The 21,757-nt window shown below is 44.6% G+C and overlaps 1 protein-coding gene across 1 annotated transcript in view; it reads left to right on the top strand.

Moving 5' to 3' along the window:
• The window catches only part of LOC126484821 (uncharacterized), an 854,899-nt gene that overhangs the window by 825,006 nt on the left and 8,136 nt on the right, over positions 1 to 21,757 (top strand). The window lies entirely within an intron of this gene.

The raw sequence follows: 21,757 nt of genomic DNA, 5'->3' as shown, positions 1-21,757 counted from the left end.
CCAAATCCCTCTCCTGAGTCTGGCCGTGACACACGCTGCTCTCACAATTTTCATCAGTTTTCCATTGTAGTTTAATGATTATGATGCTGTATATACTATTTACAAAAAATGTTTGCTAATGGTAAAGAACATAGGAGTATCAATACTTGCACCATGGTGCTGATTGTCTTTAAACTGGTGGTACGACAAAACACTTTGCCAGTAAATGAAAGCCCATGGACGAAGCGCCAGATCAGTGATCATTAATATTCCAGCGAATAACAATGCTGCATTATCGAAAACGTAACCAGGTGACAATTAAAAATACAAGAGACTGGGACAAAGTCTCATTTACGCAAGCACAGACTCAGCCATTGTCAGTTTCCATAAAATTCTTCTGGGTGTCTGAACGTATATTAGTATGAAATTGTCCAGTACATTGCAGTCAATACTGACATTGCTATTTGTCAGGCTATCGAAAGTGTATTTTCTCTCCATAATCTTTATACATTCCGCTGACATAACTTCGTGATGCATTCAGACATAAGCTTTGTAGTCGTCCTTCTTCATGGATCACTTAGAGTTATTTAGTACTCTTATAACAATTCTCAGTTTAGCGACTGACTGCAGCCTGATTTACGCCGACGTTCCAAACTACATCGCTTCAAAAGAATGGTGACAGGTAAAAAAAAAAAAAAAAAAAAGCTGAAGCACTCGCAAGGCGGGGAGCTGAAACGTAACTTCAAAAGATGAGATAGTGTGCAATGCTATTTCAGTGATTACAAAATCGCGTCAGCTTTGCAAAGAACTTGGCGGTATGAATCCATCATATAGTATGATGTTCCCTCAGGAATGTTTACAATTTACTGAAGAACCCATTGGCAAAACTCCACGTGCTGGGAACAGTTGTCGTCTGATACAGAGCGTTCTATAAATTTACGTTGAAGGTATTAGGTTCTTTCGCTGTGGATGTGCTGGTGCTGTGGTTGTCGCCATTTCGGTACAGCACAGATTCTTCAAACTTAACAGTTTAAGCACTGCAGGATCTATTAGTTTTGCGTTGGTCTGATCTCAGGAATCCTGTTTCACAAAGACAACCTTCGAATCACTTAGACGTTACAGTGTTACAGGATTTAGTAGCTTCCTGACTGGAAATCATCCTGCATACAAGCCCCTTGTTGTTCATCTGTTGCATCTTCCCTCCCGATAAATTACATATTTTCCCATTTATCTTGACCACCCTAAATAACTGTTTGTCTAAATGCAAATTACAAAACGTTTCAAGCAAACGTTCTTTAGCCGTCAGGGGGACATCAATCCATCAATCAGCATGATTGACTTTATTGTAGCTTTGTATTTTACAAAGATATGAACAGCGGTATGACTTTTTTAAATGGGACCCCGTATTTTTTATTCGGTAATTCATTTCCTCTTCCAAAAACCTATTCAAAAATGTATCACAGTGTGCCATTCACTGAAACACAACGTTATTAATTACAAAACACAACATTGACTTTTAGCCCGGGATCACAAACTCGTCCACTTCTTGGAGTTGACAGGAAACAAATGAAAAAAATGGCTCTGAGCACTATGGGACTTAACATCGGAGGTCATCAGTCCCCTAGAACTTAGAACTACTTAAACCTAACTAACCTAAGGACATCACACAACACCCAGTCATCACGAGGCAGAGAAAATCCCTGACCCCGCCGAGAATCGAACCCGGGAACCCGGGCGTGGGAAGCGAGAACGCTACCGCACGACCACGAGCTGCGGACAAGCAAATGAAAACCAGGCAAGCACATAAGACTAAATTGACTTTGACTCGCCTGTACCATTGAGTCCGAGCAGAACATTCAAAGATGCTCAAAGTGGTGACCCTGTACACCGATACACTGCTGTACTCGTTGAATGAAAGAATTATTTACAGCTTCCAGTGTTGCCTGCTGAAGAGAATTACAAGTAAGCACGACACATTGTGGGAATATCGCGATAGACAACGTCTTTAATGCATCCCCAAAGAAAAAAGTCCAGATGATTTAAATCAGGAGACATAGCAGGCCAAGTAACATCCTTCCTCGACCAATCCATCTGGCAGGATACCTTCGGTTCAGAACACGACTTGCATGCAAGTCATTATGTGCTGGACATCAATCGGGTTGATACCATATAAGCATTCTGGTTCTCAGCGGCACTTCATCCAGAAGGGGAGGAAGAATTCGTCTGAGGAAGTTGGCATACGCTATGCCGTTTAGACTACCATTGATGAAATAAGGGCCAATAATTCTAGTACCAGGCATCCCACACCAGACGTTAACTGTCCATTGACGGTGATGTTCCACCTGTCTAAGATAAAGTGGGTTGTCTCTGGGCCAATAATGCATGTTCCTTTTATTTACCTGTCCTTTGTTTGAGAAGGAAAATTCATCGGAAAATAGAACATTGGAGAAGAAGTTCGGGTTGGCGAGGATTTGCTGCTGTGTACACTGACATAACTGTACACGACTCTGGAAATTATTCCCATGAAATTCTTGATGTAGATGTAATGGTAAGAATAGAACCGGTGACCTGTAAGAATACGATGTACACTGGTTTTAGGAATGCCAATCTCGTGTTCAAGCTGTCGCGTGCTCACATGTGGATTCATACCAACGGAAGTGAGAACAGTAACATCGGCAGCTTTGTCTGCGAGTGCTACGACGATTGCTTTGTTGCTGGTTGAAACTTCCCGTTTCCTAAAGCGTCGCAACAAGACGATAAAACATTCGTCGGGAAAGTGGGTTCTAGTCAGGACAACTCTGTCTGTACAGTTCCGCTGCCTGCGTAGAATTTCGCCTAGCGCCAACAACAACAACAATAAAAAACGTTATGTCGACGCAGTTTGTAGGAAGGACAGCCTTTACTGTAGCCTACTCTACACGTCAGTACTTGAAAGGGCTAAACTACTGTACTAAATACCTGTACGTAAGAAAACAGTATTGCAATTACTGTTCTGCTAACATACATTCCCCATAGATGAGCAGCATTTCTACCTTCTCTTCGTTGGTGTACATTCTACTCACACAACTCTTCAACTGACGATGGTTGACGGAATGACGTGTGTGCATTCTAACATTCTACTTATGTTTACATCTGTTCTCTGTCAACTTCAGCACGTGGATGTGTTCCGTTATCCCAAGTACCTGCGCTTCCCAAACCCATATATTGAGCTCAACCAAATTTGGCACTGTAGGTCTTAAGAGTATCACCACTGTAGGGTTTATAACCTTCTAGCCCTAATAGGAGTGTAGATAGGGGCAACAACGTGTTTTTCCCAGGCCCTTGCGTGTTGTATGATCTGCCTGACAGGTACGTTGTGTGGGAACAGTAACGGCCTGTCAAATCAACCTGCTTTGCAGGGCAGATTACTTGGGCACTGAGATGTAAGGGGCCCTGTATGACAGGTGTTTTGTGTTAGAGTAGTATTGGTATGCTTTATTGACCTCCTACATACAACAGACTGTATGTCAGGGGAAATTAATTTTCAAACCCTTGATACGTAGTCTTCCCTGCATGACAGGCATGCTATGTGAGTAGTGTCAGCTTGCTTTATTGAACTCTATTACAGGGGCCACAATTGGCTTGGGGCAAACTGAGATGGACAGAGGAGCAGCTGAACAGAGGAAGGGCGAGGAGGAAATTGACAGAGAGAGATGGGGAGGAGGAGGAGGAGGAGGAGGAGATGCATGAGGCAGGTGGAATGTGTAAAGGGGTGGAGGACGAGTGGCAAGAGAGAGGGGGTGTTGGAATGAAAGGGAGGTGTATATGGTCAGAGAGTCAGGGGAGGAAGATGTGGTCAGAGAGAAAGGGGTAGGAGAATGTGATCAGAGATGAAGAAATGGTCAGTGAGGGAGGGGGAGGTTGGAGGAAATGGGCAGAGGGGGAGGAGGGGATGAAGGGACACAGAGGGTGTGGAGGAGAAGACGGAAAAGTAGAGTTTGGAGGATGAGATTGACAGCCAGAAAGAGGAAAAGCTGGATACAGGGAGGAGGAGGAGGCGGTGTATTCAATATATGTGTCAAACGCATACGGAGATGTCGCCGTGGGGAGAAGACTAGTAAACGATAATAATGCAGTTGTTAGGTAGCACTAATGAAAATTTATACTTCCCAGCAGTAAGATGTAATTGTGTTGCAGAGTCCAAATTAAAAGAGGTGCATAATTAAAGTAACCAAAAAGTATGAACGCTGGTCTAAGGAAAATCCAGCGTTAAACCCTTCAAGAAACCCTATCAGAAAAACAGTGTATTTGTACTATTTGTGTCACATAGCAAAAGTGTCTCTTCCTATCTCCTCTACTAACTTTACAAATTTGCATACACAGTTGTTTTTCAGCCTGACAGAGGGAGGCTATCTTGCGCCTAAAGAAACTAAGAATCTAAAGCATTTAAAATATAGCGCAAAAGTGTATGTTAGAAATTAAATCGATAGATCTAATATAAAGTATCGAGGAACACATTTCATTTAAAAATGCAATGAAGGGGAAAAATGTTGAAAGGAAACGAAGATTAGGTAAAAGTTAGCAGCGAAGTTGGGTACGACAGGTGTGCAATGGCGAATATTTCAGGAAGAGATAGGAGGAGATGGGGGACAGTACTAAACCTGTTAATACATTGTTGACTACATAAAAACGTTAAGGATAATAAGAAATACACTTGCGTTAGCTAAGTGTCGGGTAAATTAATCAGTGTGCTAATACGTCGACAGCCGTCTGACGCCGCCATTGGCTGGCGAGCAGGAGTAGGGAGTAGGGAGTAGGAGGCTGCGACTGTACGGCGCGCTCCCTAAAGAGGCTTTGTGCTTCTAATGAAGACTCCGCCACTCACCTTTGCATGGGCCACTGTCAATATTTGCAGAATTCCTATCCGCGGCGCTCCTTGTGCTCCGCCATTTCACGGCAGACGAGGTGGCGGGGCCCCGGGGCTGGCGGCGAGGCTGCCCGTCTCTCAGGGATTAACTTTCCCTTATGAATCATTTATGTCGCAGAAATGTCTTATAAAAGCGCAGATTAATCATGACAGAAGGGGCGTTACATATTTTACATATTTATTCACACTGTGAGGTGCCATCCTTCCCATGAAATACTCGAATTAATATGTTAATCTTTTCTCTGCGATTTCCCAAGTCATTTCGAGTTTCCAGTAATTTCATATTTGGGAATGAAAAGCAGAAAACAGTAAATATGTTTCCATAAAACATTCTTACAATAAATTTTCTGTAATTGTACATTACTAATTGAAGTAACTGAAATTCAACTTTCACAGATGTATATTATAATTTATTGTTAGTATCTTTCACGCAAATTCGTAAGTCCTCGTCCACGTCTCCGATGCCAGACCCTTCTCGCAGTGCTTCTCTTTAATACTGAGTTTTTCAGTAACAGGAAGAAGCATCCCACTATGCAGTCAGAACTGAAAACTGCGGCATAACGCGATCGACGGGCATACTAAAGACACTGAGCAAAGCTGCATCGGATTTTTACTGTGGTTTTAATTTTGCGACCAATTGGAATATGAAAAAAGTAGCCCTCGTGAAACTTCTTGGCAGATTAAAATTATGTGCCAACTCGGGACGTTTGCAAAGATCCCGAGTTCGAGTGTCGGTCCGGCATACAGTTTTAATCTCTCAGGAAGTTTCATATCCGCGCACACTCCGATGCAGAGTGAAAATTTCATTAAACTAACTACTGCGAAGGGCAGCTTGTCTACAGGGTGAAGTTTGATTTTAAAAATTACAAGCATTCACTCAAAAAAATTTTTACCGTGTCTTCGCACTTATGATGAACTGTGAATCTGAGACATTACATGTTTCAATCTGAATATGAGGTGGAGCAGAGGTAGAAATTGTTATTAAAAAACACATAACTTCACTGGACAAAATATTAGTCTCATCTGCCACCAACTTCCAGGAACCATTGGAAACACTCGCCCGCGAATTCGGCGGTAAAGATCGTTCCACCTACGTGCCCCAAGTTAAGTACGTCAAGATATAGAGCGCTGGAATCTTCTGTCACTATCTCTCTCCTTGTCCTTCGATTTCAACCCTTGCTCTTCCACATTACTGTCCTGTGCATTCAAAGGTTCAGCCCTCGATGTTTGGTAAGAGCAGAAAATTTACCGTAGCCTACAGGCCAACTAAGAGAATGGATTTCATGCAAGACACGGAATGTTTGTGAAATAGGGGCTGCTGATCATAGATGGAAAATCAGGATTAAAATGAAACACATGCCCCACAAATCTCTTATCATAGGCATTGGTCCGAGTAGAAAGTGATAAAGAAGGCGTATGAAAAGATAAACTACTGAATCTAGTTGATAGGTTATGTTCTAATGAAAGATTTACTCAAATAAATACATCTTTCGAGAAGAACAAGTGGAAAACGCTGACAGTAACAAGGGAAAGGATGAGAGGACATATCTTAAGACATCAAGGAATAACTTTCACGGTGCTTGAAAGAGCGCTAGAGAACAAAAATTGTAGGGGAAGACGGATATTGAAATATATCGAAAAAATAATAAGGACGTTGGGTACAATAGGTATTCTGAGAAGAAGAGATCGACACTGAAGAGGAACTCACTGCGAGTCACATCAAAGCGGTTGTAAGACTGATGACCCAGAAGAAAAAGGTCTAGAATAATTCCCCAATTCGAGTACTCGTCTGAACTGATTGACAAGTACACTACTGCCCATTAAAATTGCTACACCACGAAGATGTGCTACAGACGCAAAATTTAACCGACAGAAAGAGGATGCTGTGATATGAAAATGGTTAGCTTTTCAGAGCATTCACACAAGGATGGCGCCGGTGGCGACACCTACGACGTGCTGACATGAGGAAAGTTTCCAACAGATTTCTCTCACACAAGTTGTAGTGATGTCTCGTGTAAGGAGGAGAGATGCGTACCATCACGTTTCCGACTTTGATAAAGGTCCGATTGTAGCCTACCGCGATTGCGGTTTATCCTATCGCGACATTGCTGCTCGCGTTGGTCGAGATCCAATGACTGTTAGCTGAATATGGAATCGGTGGGTTCAGGAGGGTAATACGGATCGCCGTACTGGATCCCAAAGGCCTCGTATCACTAGCAAAGGAGATGACAGTCACCTTATCCGCATGGCTGTAACGGATCGTGCAGCCACGTCTCGAGCCCCGAGTCAACAGATGGGAAGGTTTGCAAGACAACAACCATGTGCACGAACGGTTGGACGACGTTTGCAGCAGCATAGACTATCAGCTCGGAGACCATGGCTGCAGTTACCCATGACGCTGCATCACAGACAGGAGCGCCTGCGATGGTGTACTCAACGACGAACCTGGGTGCACGAATGGCAAAGCGTCATTTTTTCGGATGAATCCAGGTTCTGTTTACAGCATCATGATGGTCGCATCCGTGTTTGTCGCCATCGCGTTGAACGAACATTGGAAGCATTTATTCGTCATCGCCATACTGGCGTATCACCCGGGGTAATGGTATGGGGTGCCATTCGTTACACGTCTCGGTCACCTCTTGTTCGCATTGACGAAACTTTGAACAGTGGACGTTACATTTCAGATGTGTACGACCCGTGGCTCTACCCTTTATTCGATCCCTGCGAAACCGTACATTTCAGCAGGATAATGCACGACCGCATGTTCCAGGTCTTGTACGGGCCTTCCCAGATACAGAAAATGTTCGACTGCTGCCACGCCCAGGACATTCTCCAGATCTCTCACCAATTGAAAACGTCTGGCCAATGGTGGCCGAGCAACTGGCTCGTCACAATACGCTAGTCACTACTCTTGAGGAACTGTGGTATCGTGTTGAAGCTGCATGGGCAGCTGTACCTGTACACGCCAACCAAGCTCTGTTTGACTGAATGCCCAGGCGTATCAAGGCCGTTATTACGGCCAGAGTTGGTTGTTCTGGGTTCTGATTTCTCAGGATCTATGCACCGAAATTGCGTGAAAATGTAATCACATGTCAGTTCTAGTATAATATATTTGTCCAATGAATACCCGTTTATCATCTGCATTTCTTCTTGGTGTAGCAATTTTAATGGCCAGTAGTGTGTAGTAAGTCCACTGTACTCGTAAGTACGAAAGCCACTGCCACGTTGTATGTGGCGATGAACGGGGAAAGGTAAGTTCCAAAGAGGGGCCGCCATGGGGAGGCAGAAGCCCCTGCCCCAGTTCAGAAAGTAGTTAATTAGTGTCCAAGGGGGGAGGGGCGGCAGCGGTGGCGGCGTTATCGATTGCCACTTGTCGATGCGCGTCGAGTTCCCGGCCTGCCCCTGCACAGCGGAGCGCCAGACTTAGCGCTCGCTAAGAGGCTTGTCGCACTTTATGAGAAAGCGTAAATCGGGGCGAGCGCAGGCCGACTAATCCCGGAGAACAATGGCGCCTTCCAGCCCCGGCCGGCGCCCGGCACAACCTGAGCAGTTTAGGCTCCCTCCTCCAGCGCTTTATCCAGCCCCCCTCACGCTGCACAACGTCCAGTCCTCCTCACTCCAGCCGTCGTCTGCTCAGTTATCCTGCTGACTCGGAATATGCAGCTATGGTCTTATCGGCAGGGGACGGCAATTTAGTATCGTATACCTAGACTTAAATTTAAAACAATGGTTCGAAATAATTGGCCTGAAATGAACCGTGATACTGAAGTAGTGAGGAATGATGAAGGGCGTTTGGGATTCGTTAACCCTGGAATGCTACTAGGGCCACAGCTGTACCCCAGTGCTTTCAAAAAGTATAGCTAATCGACATCAGACAGCACCGCACTTTTGCGCTTCCTGTAGTTTCATGCCTTAACAAGCCGTACGGCTGTTAGCTTGAAACAGTCAGCAGTTTTTATCCTTTGTACGCCCCCCCATGAACCATGGACCTTGCCGTTGGTGGGGAGGCTTGCGTGCCTCAGCGATACAGATAGCCGTACCGTAGGTGCAACCACAACGGAGGGGTATCTGTTGAGAGGCCAGACAAACGTGTGGTTCCTGAAGAGGGGCAGCAGCCTTTTCAGTAGTTGCAAGGGCAACAGTCTGGATGATTGACTGATCTGGCCCTGTAACAATAACCAAAACGGCCTTGCTGTGCTGGTACTGCGAACGGCTGAAAGCAAGGGGAAACTACAGCCGTAATTTTTCCCGAGGACATGCAGCTTTACTGTAAGATTAAATGATGATGGTGTCCTCTTGGGTAAAATGTTCCGGAGGTAAAATAGTCCCCCATTCTGATCTCCGGGCGGGGACTACTCAAGAGGATGTAGTTATCAGGAGAAAGAAAACGCGTTCTACGGATCGGAGCGTGGAATGTCAGATCCCTTAATCGGGCAGGTAGGTTAGAAAATTTAAAAAGGGAAATGGATAGGTTGAAGTTAGATATAGTGGGAATTAGTGAAGTTCGGTGGCAGGAGGAACAAGACTTCTGGTCAGGTGACTACAGGGTTATAAACACAAAATCAAATAGGGGTAATGCAGGAGTAGGTTTAATAATGAATAGGAAAATAGGAATGCGGGTAAGCTACTACAAACATCATAGTGAACGCATTATTGTGGCCAAGATAGATACGAAGCCCACACCTACTACAGTAGTACAAGTTTATATGCCAACTAGCTCTGCAGATGACGAAGAAATTGAAGAAATGTATGATGAAATAAAAGAAATTATTCAGATTGTGAAGGGAGACGAAAATTTAATAGTCATGGGTGACTGGAATTCGAGTGTAGGAACAGGGAGAGAAGGAAACATAGTAGGTGAATATGGATTGGGGCTAAGAAATGAAAGAGGAAGCCGCTTGGTATAATTTTGCACAGAGCACAACATAATCATAGCTAACACTTGGTTTAAGAATCATGAAAGAAGGTTGTATACATGGAAGAACCCTGGAGATACTAAAAGGTATCAGATAGATTATATAATGGTAAGACAGAGATTTAGGAACCAGGTTTTAAATTGTAAGACATTTCCAGGAGCAGATGTGGACTCTGACCACAATCTATTGGTTATGACCTGTAGATTAAAACTGAAGAAACTGCAAAAGGTGGGAATTTAAGGAGATGGGACCTGGATAATCTGAAAGAACCAGAGATTGTACAGAGTTTCAGGGAGAGCATAAGGGAACAATTGACAGGAATGGGGGAAAGAAATACAGTAGAAGAAGAATGGGTAGCTTTGAGGGATGAAGTAGCGAAGGCAGCAGAGGATCAAGTAGGTAAAAAGACGAGGGCTAGTAGAAATCCTTGGGAAACACAAGAAATATTGAATTTAATTGATGAAAGAAGAAAATATAAAAATGCAGTAAATGAAGTAGGCAAAAAGGAATACAAACGTCTCAAAAATGAGATCGACAGGAAGTGCAAAATGGCTAAGTAGGGATGGCTAGAGGACAAATGTAAGGATGTAGAGGCCTATCTCACTGGGGTAAGATAGATACTGCCTACAGGAATATTAAAGAGACCTTTGGAGATAAGAGAACGACTTGTATGAATATCAGGAGCTCAGATGGAAACCCAGTTCTAAGCAAAGAAGGGAAAGCAGAAAGGTGGAAGGAGTATACAGAGGATCTATACAAGGGCGATGTACTTGAGGACAATATTATGGAAATGGAAGAGGATGTAGATGAAGATGAAATGGGAGATATGATACTGCGTGAAGAGTTTGACAGCGCACTGAAAGACCTGAGTCGAAACAAGTCCCCCGGAGTAGACAACATTCCATTGGAACTACTGACGGCCTTGGGACAGCCAGTCCTGACAAAACTCTACCATCTGATGAGCAAGATGTATGAAACAGGCGAAATACCCTCAGACTTCAAGAAGAATATAATAATTCCAATCCCAAAGAAAGCAGGTGTTGACAGATGTGAAAATTACTGAACTATCAGTTTAATAAGTCACAGCTGCAAAATCCTAACACGAATTCTTTACAGACGAATGGAAAAACAGGTAGAAGCGGACCTCGGGGAAGATCAGTTTGGATTCCGCAGAAATGTTGGAACACGTGAGGCAATACTGACCTTACGACTTATCTTAGAAGAAAGATTAAGGAAAGGCAAACCTACATTTCTAGCATTTGTAGACTTAGAGAACGCTTTTGACAATGTTGACTGGAATACTCTCTTTCAAATTCTAAAGGTGGCAGGGGTAAAATACAGGGAGCGAAAGGCTATTTACAATTTGTACAGAAACCAGATGGCAGTTATAAGAGTCGAGGGACATGAAAGGGAAGCAGTGGTTGGGAAGGGAGTAAGACAGGGTTGTAGCCTCTCCCCGACGTTGTTCAGTCTGTATATTGAGCAAGCAGTAAAGGAAACAAAAGAAAAATTCGGAGTAGGTATTAAAATTCATGGAGAAGAAATAAAAACTTTGAGGTTCGCCGATGACATTGTAATTCTGTCAGAGACAGCAAAGGGCTTGGAAGAGCAGTTGAATGGAATGGACAGTGTCTTGAAAGGAGGATATAAGATGAACATGAACAAAAGCAAAACAAGGATAATGGAATGTAGTCTAATTAAGTCGGGTGATGCTGAGGGAATTAGATTACGAAATGAGACACTTAAAGTAGTAAAGGAGTTTTGCTATTTGGGGAGCAAAATAACTGATGATGGTCGAAGTAGAGAGGATATAAAATGTAGACTGGCAATGGCAAGGAAAGCGTTTCTGAAGAAGAGAAATTTGTTAACATCGAGTATAGATTTAAGTGTCAGGAAGTCATTTCTGAAGGTATTTGTATGGAGTGTAGCCATGTATGGAAGTGAAACATGGACGCTAAATAGTTTGGACAAGAAGAGAATAGAAGCTTTCGTAATGTGGTGCTACAGAAGAATGCTGAAGATTAGATGGGTAGATCACATAACTAATGAGGAAGTATTGAATAGGATTGGGGAGAAGAGAAGTTTGTGGCGCAACTTGACCAAAAGAAGGGATCGATTGGTAGGACATGTTCTGAGGCATCAAGGGATCACCAATTTAGCATTGGAGGGCAGCGTGGAGGGTAAAAATCGTAGAGGGAGACCAAGAGATGAATACACTAAGCAGATTCAGAAGGATGTGGGTTGCAGTAGGTACTGGGAGATGAAAAAGCTTGCACAGGATAGATTAGCATGGAGAGCTGCATCAAACCAGTCTCAGGACTGAAGACCACAACAACAACAACAACGTTATGTAACGCTTGGGGTACAGGTGGGACCTACTGTAGCATAATAGGTCTAAAAAATTTCAGGACTAAGATTTTTTATATCTGTAAGTATAATGTCAAGTATGGTATATTTATTCTTACTTAAAACCTAGAAATTATGACGTTGCTACTTCTGAAGCTAAAAGTACTGTTTTCAATAATATCAGCGGATAACCGAAAATTATCAGTAAATTGACTTTTTGTATGTGAAAGAAAACTAAATCCCGAAAACAGACTTTCGACATTACAGAGGAGGAGTATATTATCCACAAGCATTGTACGTTTTTCAGTTCAGATTGTGAAGGCCTTTACTGTGAAACTGATGAAGTCAATGAGGATGATTGTGCCATTCAAGATTTTAAAAACAGAGAGGAACCTGAAAATGAAGAAAAACAATCAAATGCTCTTGCATGTCAAATTCAGTGTCTAGCTGTGATAGTTTCCGATCCTGAAAAAGATAATCCACCAAAGTGTCTTCAGAGTTCATCGAAGGTGACTGTCGTTGTTTGTTGTTGTGGTCTTCAGTCCTGAGACCGGTTTGATGCAGCTCTCCACGCTACCTTATCCTGTGCAAGTTTCTTCATCTCCCAGTACCTACTGCAACCTACATCCTTCTGAATCTGCTTAGTGTATTCATCTCTTGGTCTCCCTCTACGATTTTTATCCTCCGCGCTGCCCTCCAATACTAAACTGGTGATCCCTTGATGCCTCAGAACATGTCCTACCAACCGATCCCTTCTTCTAGTCAAGTTGTGCCACAAATTTCTCTTCTCTTCAATTCTAGTCAATACCTTCTCATTAATTACGTGATGTACCCATCTAATCTTCAGCATTCTTCTGTAGCACCACATTTCTAAAGCTTCTATTTTCTTTTTATCTAAACTATTTATTGTCCACGTTTCACTTCCATACATGGCTACACTCCATACAAATACCTTCAGAAAAGACTTCCTGACACCTATATCTATACTCAATATTAACAAATTCCTCTTTCTCAGAAACGCCTTCCTTGCCATTGCCAGTCTACATTTTATATCCTCTCTACTTCGACCAACAGCAGTTATTTTGCTCCAAATAGCAAAACTCATTTACTACTTTAAACGTCTCATTTTCTAATTTAATACCCTCAGCATCACCCGATTTAATTCGACTGCAGCCGGCCGGAGTGGCCGAGCGGTTCTAGGCGCTACAGTCTGGAATCGCGCGACCGCTACGGTCGCAGGTTGGAATCCTGCTTCGGGCATGGATGTGTGTGATGTCCTTAGGTTAGTTAGGTTTAAGTAGTTCTAAGTTCTAGGGGACCGATGACCTCAGCAGCTAAGACCGATAGTGCTCAGAGCCGCTTGAACCATTTTTGAATTTGACTACATTCCATTATCCTCGTTTTGCTTTTGTTGGTGTTCATCTTATATCCTCCTTTCAAGACACTGTCCATTCCGTTCAGCTGCTCTTCCAGGTCCTTTGCTGTCTCTGACAGAACTACAATGTCATCGGCGTTTTAATTTCTTCTCCATTGATTTCAATTCCTACTCCAAATTTTTCTTTTGTTTCCTTTACTGATTGCTCAATATACAGATTTGGATAGGTTACAACCCTGTCTCACTCTCTTCCCAACCACTGCTTCCCTTACATACCGCTCGACTCTTATAACTGCCTTCTGGTTTCTGTACAAATTGTATATAGCCTTTCGCTGTATTTTACCCCTGCCACCTTCAGAATTTGAAAGAGAGTATTCCAGTCAACATTGTCAAAAGCTTTCTCTAAGTCTACAAATGCTAGAATCGTGGATTTGACTTTTCTTAATCTATTTTCTAAGATAAGTCGTAGGGTCAATATTGCCTCACGTGTTCCACCATTTCTACGGAATCCAAACTGATCTTTCCCGAGGTCAGCTTCTACCAGTTTTTCCATTCGTCTGTAAAGAATTCGTGTTAGTATTTTGCAGCCTTGGCTTATTAAACTGTATCGTATACCTAGACTTAAATTTAAAAGAATGGTCCGAAATAATCGGTCTGAAATGAACCGTGATACTGAAGTAGTGAGGAATGACGAAGGGTGTTTGAGGTTCGTTAACCCTGGAATACTACTAGAGCCACAGCTGTACCGCAGTGCTTTCAAAAAGTGTAGCTAACGGACATCAGACAGCACCGAACTTCGGCGCTTCCTGTAGTTTCATGCCTTAACAAGCCGTACGGCCGTTAGCTTGAAACAATAATTAGTGTTTATCCTTTATACGTTACGTAACGCTTGGGGTACAGGTGGGCCCTATGGTAGCATAATAGGTCCAAAACATTTCAGGACTAAGATTTTTTATATCTATAAGTATAATGTCAAGTATATATATTTATACTTACGTAAAACCAAGAAATTATGACATTGCTGCTTCTGAAGCTTAAATTACCTATTGTTTTAATAATTACAGCGGATAATCGATGGTTATTAGTGAATTGACTTTTTGTACGTGAAAGAAAACTAAATCTCGAAAACAGACTTTCGACATTACAGAGGAGGAGTATATTATCACAAGCATTGTATGTTCTTCAGTTCAGATTCTGAAGGCGCTTACTGTGAAACTGATTAAGTCATTGAAGAGGATTGAGTCATTCCAGATTTTAAAATCAGAGAGGAACATGAAAATGAAGAAGAACAATCAGATGTTATTGCACGTCAAATTCAATGTCCTGCTGGGCACGTTTCCGATCCTGACAAAGATAATCGACCAGAGTGCTTTCTGAGTTCTAATTCATCGTAGGTGAATGTCGTAAAGACCCCAAATACACTCCTGGAAATGGAAAAAAGAACACATTGACACCGGTGTGTCAGACCCACCATACTTGCTCCGGACACTGCGAGAGGGCTGTACAAGCAATGATCACACGCACGGCACAACGGACACACCAGGAACCGCGGTGTTGGCCGTCGAATGGCGCTAGCTGCGCAGCATTTGTGCACCGCCGCCGTCAGTGTCAGCCAGTTTGCTGTGGCATACGGAGCTCCATCGCAGTCTTTAACACTGGTAGCATGCCGCGACAGCGTGGACGTGAACCGTATGTGCAGTTGACGGACTTTGAGCGAGGGCGTATAGTGGGCATGCGGGAGGCCGGGTGGACGTACCGCCGAATTGCTCAACACGTGGGGCGTGAGGTCTCCACAGTACATCGATGTTGTCACCAGTGGTCGGCGGAAGGTGCACGTGCCCGTCGACCTGGGACCGGACCGCAGCGACGCACGGATGCACGCCAAGACCGTAGGATCTTACGCAGTGCCGTAGGGGACCGCACCGCCACTTCCCAGCAAATTAGGGACACTGTTGCTCCTGGGGTATCGGCGAGGACCATTCGCAACCGTCTTCATGAAGCTGGGCTACGGTCCCGCACACCGTTAGGCCGTCTTCCGCTCACGCCCCAACATCGTGCAGCCCGCCTCCAGTGGTGTCGCGACAGGCGTGAATGGAGGGACGAATGGAGACGTGTCGTCTTCAGCGATGAGAGTCGCTGCTGCCTTGGTGCCAATGATGGTCGTATGCGTGTTTGGCGCCGTGCAGGTGAGCGCCACAATCAGGACTGCATACGACCGAGGCACACAGGGCCAACACCCGGCATCATGGTGAGGGGAGCGGTCTCCTACACTGGCCGTACACCACTGGTGATCGTCGAGGGGACACTGAATAGTGCACGGTACATCCAAACCGTCATCGAACCCATCGTTCTACCATTCCTAGACCGGCAAGGGAACTTGCTGTTCCAACAGGACAATGCACGTCCGCGTGTATCCCGTGCCACCCAACGTGCTCTACAAGGTGTAAGTCAACTACCCTGGCCAGCAAGATCTCCGGATCTGTCCCCCATTGAGCATGTTTGGGACTGGATGAAGCATCGTCTCACGCGGTCTGCACGTCCAGCACGAACGCTGGTCCAACTGAGGCGCCAGGTGGAAATGGCATGGCAAGCCGTTCCACAGGACTACATCCAGCATCTCTACGATCGCCTCCATGGGAGAATAGCAGCCTGCATTGCTGCGAAAGGTGGATATACACTGTACTAGTGCCGACATTGTGCATGCTCTGTTGCCTGTGTCTATGTGCCTGTGGTTCTGTCAGTGTGATCATGTGATGTATCTGACCCCAGGAATGTGTCAATAAAGTTTCCCCTTCCTGGGACAATGAATTCACGGTGTTCTTATTTCAATTTCCAGGAGTGTAAATTCAAGTGGAGTGGCGAAAGAGGAATTCTTCATCGCACTCCTGAAAGGAATCTTCTAGTGCATTTACCATGGAACAAACATGCAGCAAGACATGTAAAGAGCCCATTGGATGCTTGGCAGCTCTACTTTACAAAAGAAAATGTAGATTTGATACAGAGTGCACTAACAAAGAAATTGAAGTTTAGAGAGCTAAATACAACAAAAACAAGGATGGTAAAAAATTAAAATGATGCAGCAATAAAGACAATAAGCCTTCATACAACGAAAACACTGATTATATTGAAATTCGAGCTCTTATAGGATTGACCTACTATGCTGGAGTAATGAAAATGGGAGGTGTCGTTACAAAAGACCTTTTCGACCCAAACAGTGGAATAGGAATTACTTGGCAACGTTGCCTGATGCGCGTTTCTGATTCTTAATAAACTGTCCCAGATTTGATGATGAAGACATTCGAGGGCAGAGAACACCGGGTGGCAAATTAATTCCTTCTCGGGAAGCATTTGAGCCCTCCATAAACAACATAGAGGAACTATACGTACCTTCCGAATACACCACAATAGACTAACAATTAGTTGAGTTGAGAGGTCGGCGTACAGTGAAAATATATATTCCTTCCAAACCAGACAAGTACGGGATCAAGATAGTGATGTGTTGCGATGCAGAAACAATTTATGCGCTCGATGCAGAAGTGTATACAGGTAAGGTATCTACACCGGGTAATATCCCTGTGTCTCGATATTACTGTGAAAGACTCACTTCTACTTTTCCTAGAACGAAAAGAAACATGACTGTGGACAGTTGGTTTACATTCATAGAAACAGCGAAGAACCTTTTAGAGAAAAAAATTACCGTAGTTGGTAAGCTGAGAAAAATAATAAAAGACAGATTCCTCCACCATTCCACAGCATCAAGGAGAGAGAGCCAAATTCTGCAATGTTCTGTTTCAGTGGTCACCTTACCCTGATATCATACTGGCCTCCAAAGCAAAAGAAAAAGAATGTTCTTATGCTGTCAATTACGCATGAAAAAGGGGATGATCCAACTGCAGTAGAACTCCCAGAAATTATTCAGTTTTGTAACTCCACCAAAGGAGGTGTTGACACGCTAGACCAGTTATGTCATTTGTATTTTTGTGTTAGGAAAACTTGTCGCTGGCGTCTCTGACTATTTTGTAACTTATTAAACGTTACTGGATATAATTGTATATTACGAGTACTGTTGAAGGGGAGTTCTGCAAAAGATAATTGAATATTGCGGAACAGAAGATCTTACCTAAATAGATTGGCAGTGATGTGATGTGACAGTGATGTGACGTGACCACGCATGTTAAGATGTTTATTTGCAGAAACCAACTATAAGAAGAGAACTCCGTCAAACCACCAGCCGTATTCTGCCAAAGGAAGAAGAAGCACAAGGGATTCCAGAATCCACAACAGGGCCATGTATTTTCTGCCGTAGCTCTCGGGATCAAAAATCCAGAGTTAAATGTGCTTTATGTGAAAAAGTTTCATAAAAAAATTGTTTGTTTGGACTATCAACGAAAGGTGTGTGTTCCATGTCTTCAGTAGTGGCATTTTTTCTGTCTGGGTATTTTTCTTTTTTTCTTAAGTGTGGTTTAAGTGTTTATTATATTATTTTGAAATAAATATTCAAATATTTTCGAAGTCCATTCTTATCTGGGGTACATCTGTACCCCACTGTAGCAGACCCGGCGATGGAAATAAGTGTAGAATTCCAGCGTAAAGGACGTGGATACTGTAATAATGAATACAGGAGCAGGCACTTCAGCTGAAAAGTAGTGGGCGTCCTTCAAACGGACAATCACAGACCCTTAGGAAAGAAATAAATAGGAATTTCAGAGCAGCAAACACGAAATGATTGCAGCAAAAATGCGAAGAAATCGAAAAAGAAAAAGATTTTCGGCGGACTGCCTCAGCATATATAGTCTGATAGCGTGACAATGTTACCAACTTTCAGGGATGATGGAGAATGGTAAATGTGTCTAACTGAGGTAAGGGACCATAGTTGGGAAACGACCGAGTCGAAAATTATAAGGGAAAATCTACCTTACCATCACGCAGCGCTCAGACTGATGGCCCCAACTTCCGAACCTTGAACATGACGTATAAAATTCTCGATGAATACTCCCCAGTACCCTCCGATAATTATCTCTGTTGAAGGACTAGTAAAGGCCCACGTGACTTGCTGTCGGAGGGACCAAAAATCCTAAGTCTGCTGTACACTAATAATGAATTGCATATTCCCGCCAAGTTTCACAAGCTGCTACATTTGGAACAGTTGTTCAATGCAGTCATGACGTCGTCGCAAAAAGTTCAGTCGTACCCGTTCTAATATCCCCAATGTCGCAGTGATAATTCTTCCTAAGAGATCTTCTTCAGATTCGGCAGACGTCTCGCAACAGGACTTCTCACATGGTCCCATGAGAGTGAATCAGGTGGGGTGAGATCAGGTGAATGTGCTGGCCACTAAACAGGACCTCCTCTGCCTATCCACCCTTCAGGGAATGTCCGATCGAGGTGTTCACGAATTCTCAGTCCAAAATAAAGTATGGCTCCATCACGTTGGAACCACATTCGTTGACGAATGACAAGTGAGATCTGTTCCAGGAAACTGTGTAATATGGTTCTGATAAACATTGTATACACTGGTACATTCATGCGGAGAGAAAGAAGAAGTGGACTTCGTACGTAATCATTGACTATGACTGCCCACACGTTGCCTGTTAATCTGTGTTGACGACTTTTCACAACTGTTGGGTGGGGATTCTCGTCGGCCCAAACATGACTACTGCGACTCTTTAGCATTCCGTCTCTGGTGAAAATTACATACCCGTAGAAGTGAAGACCAACACTAAGGCGCTGTAAGAACCATTGAATGGACGAGACCTGAGGTCGGAAGTCAGTAGGAATCAAAGCATAGACTTCCTGTGGATGGTAGAGGTCTAGCTGCATTTCTCGTAGCTCTCTCCATACAGTACTCTGTGAAACATTCATGTTATGTGCAACTAATACTGTTTGCAGGTGCCTCGTCTACCCGAACAAGCACTGCATTATCTACACTCCTGGAAATTGAAATAAGAACACCGTGAATTCATTGTCCCAGGAAGGAGAAACTTTATTGACACATTCCTGGGGTCAGATACATCACATGATCACACTGACAGAACCACAGGCACATAGACACAGGCAACAGAGCATGCACAATGTCGGCACTGGTACTGTGTATATCCACCTTTCGCAGCAATGCAGGCTGCTATTCTCCCATGGAGACGATCGTAGAGATGCTGGATGTAGTCCTGTGGAACGGCTTGCCATGCCATTTCCACTGGCGCCTCAGTTGGACCAGCGTTCGTGCTGGACGTGCAGACCGCGTGAGACGCCCCTTCATCCAGTCCCAAACATGCTGAATGGGGGACAGGTCCGGAGATCTTGCTGGCCAGGGTAGTTGACTTACACCTTCTAGAGCACGTTGGGTGGCACGGGATACATGCGGACGTGCATTGTCCTGTTGGAACAGCAAGTTCCCTTGCCGGTCTAGGAATGGTAGAACGATGGGTTCGATGACGGTTTGGATGTACCATGCACTATTCAGTGTCCCCTCGACGATCACCAGTGGTGTACGGCCAGTGTAGGAGATCGCTCCCGACACCATGATGCCGGGTGTTGGCCCTGTGTGCCTCGGTCGTATGCAGTCCTGATTGTGGCGCTCACCTGCACGGCGCCAAACACGCATACGACCATCATTGGCACCAAGGCAGAAGCGACTCTCATCGCTGAAGACGACACGTCTCCATTCGTCCCTCCATTCACGCCTGTCGCGACACCACTGGAGGCGGGCTGCACGATGTTGGGGCGTGAGCGGAAGACGGCCTAACGGTGTGCGGGACCGTAGCCCAGCTTCATGGAGACGGTTGCGAATGGTCCTCGCCGATACCGCAGGAGCAACAGTGTCCCTAATTTGCTGGGAAGTGGCGGTGCGGTCCCCTACGGCACTGCTTAGGATCCTACGGTCTTGGCGTGCATCCGTGCGTCGCTGCGGTCCGGTCCCAGGTCGACGGGCACGTGCACCTTCCGCCGACCACTGGCGACAACATCGATGTACTGTGGAGACCTCACGCCCCACGTGTTGAGCAATTCGGCGGTACGTCCACCCGGCCTCCCGCATGCCCACTATACGCCCTCGCTCAAAGTCCGTCAACTGCACATACGGTTCACGTCCACGCTGTCGCGGCATGCTACCAGTGTTAAAGACTGCGATGGAGCTCCGTATGCCACGGCAAACTGGCTGACACTGACGGCGGCGGTGCACAAATGCTGCGCAGCTAGCGCCAATCGACGGCCAACACCGCCGTTCCTGGTGTGTCCGCTGTGCCGTGCGTGTGATCATTGCTTGTACAGCCCTCTCGCAGTGTCCGGAGCAAGTATGGTGGGTCTGACACACCGGTGTCAATGTGTTCTTTTTTCCATTTCCAGGAGTGTATGTCGGGCGTCCGTGTGGTTTGACGTCCTTCTCGGTAGTTGTACTGTGGTGCCCATTCCCTTGTTTCACTTAAGCGATGGAGGCGTCTTGGAAACATGGAGTGACCTTAATGTCTTCTACGCACATGTTTGCTTCTGTTCAATATTTCTGCTTTACTGCTGCTTCCAGTTGCTTACCAGTGTACGAATATCAAGTATGCAAGTTTCGTCATCGGGAACAATTCCATTTGGTTACGGCTGAAGTACTTCAACTCGTAAACAGAGACGGCATTCTACTACATACAGACGTTGTACACCAGGATTTCTCACGTCAATACACAGTATGCCATCTGCGTTGGATTACCTCTACACCTAACAAATGGCTCTGAGTACTATGGGACTTAACATCTATGGTCATCAGTCCCCTAGAACTTAGAACTACTTAAACCTAACTAACCTAAGGACAGCACACAACACCCAGCCATCACGAGGCAGAGAAAATCCCTGACCCCGCCGGGAATCGAACCCGGGAACCCGGGCGTGGAAAGCGAGAACGCTACCGCACGACCACGAGATGCGGGCTCTACACCTAACAGATCGTCGTGATTACCTACCTTATTATCTTCGCAACGACATTACTGGTACCTGTATTCCACTGTCAGAGGTATCGGAACGATTTTCGCTTATAATTTTAGATTCGGTGTTTCAGAAGAAGTGTCCCTTACCTCAAACTGATACTTTTACCGTTCCCCATCATACATGAAAGTATGTAACATCATCATGGAATCAGCCTCTATATTTTGAGTCAGTCCTCCGGGCTATCTTTTGTTTTTCGATTTCTTCATAGTTTTCCTGCAGCCAATTCGCTTTGAATACCCTGCAGTTATCTGTCAGTGTTCGGTGCGAGTC

The sequence above is a fragment of the Schistocerca serialis genome, chromosome 6 (assembly GCF_023864345.2).
Source record: "Schistocerca serialis cubense isolate TAMUIC-IGC-003099 chromosome 6, iqSchSeri2.2, whole genome shotgun sequence".
Taxonomy (NCBI): Eukaryota; Metazoa; Arthropoda; class Insecta; order Orthoptera; family Acrididae; genus Schistocerca; species Schistocerca serialis.
This window is presented reverse-complemented; position numbering and strand designations above follow the sequence as displayed.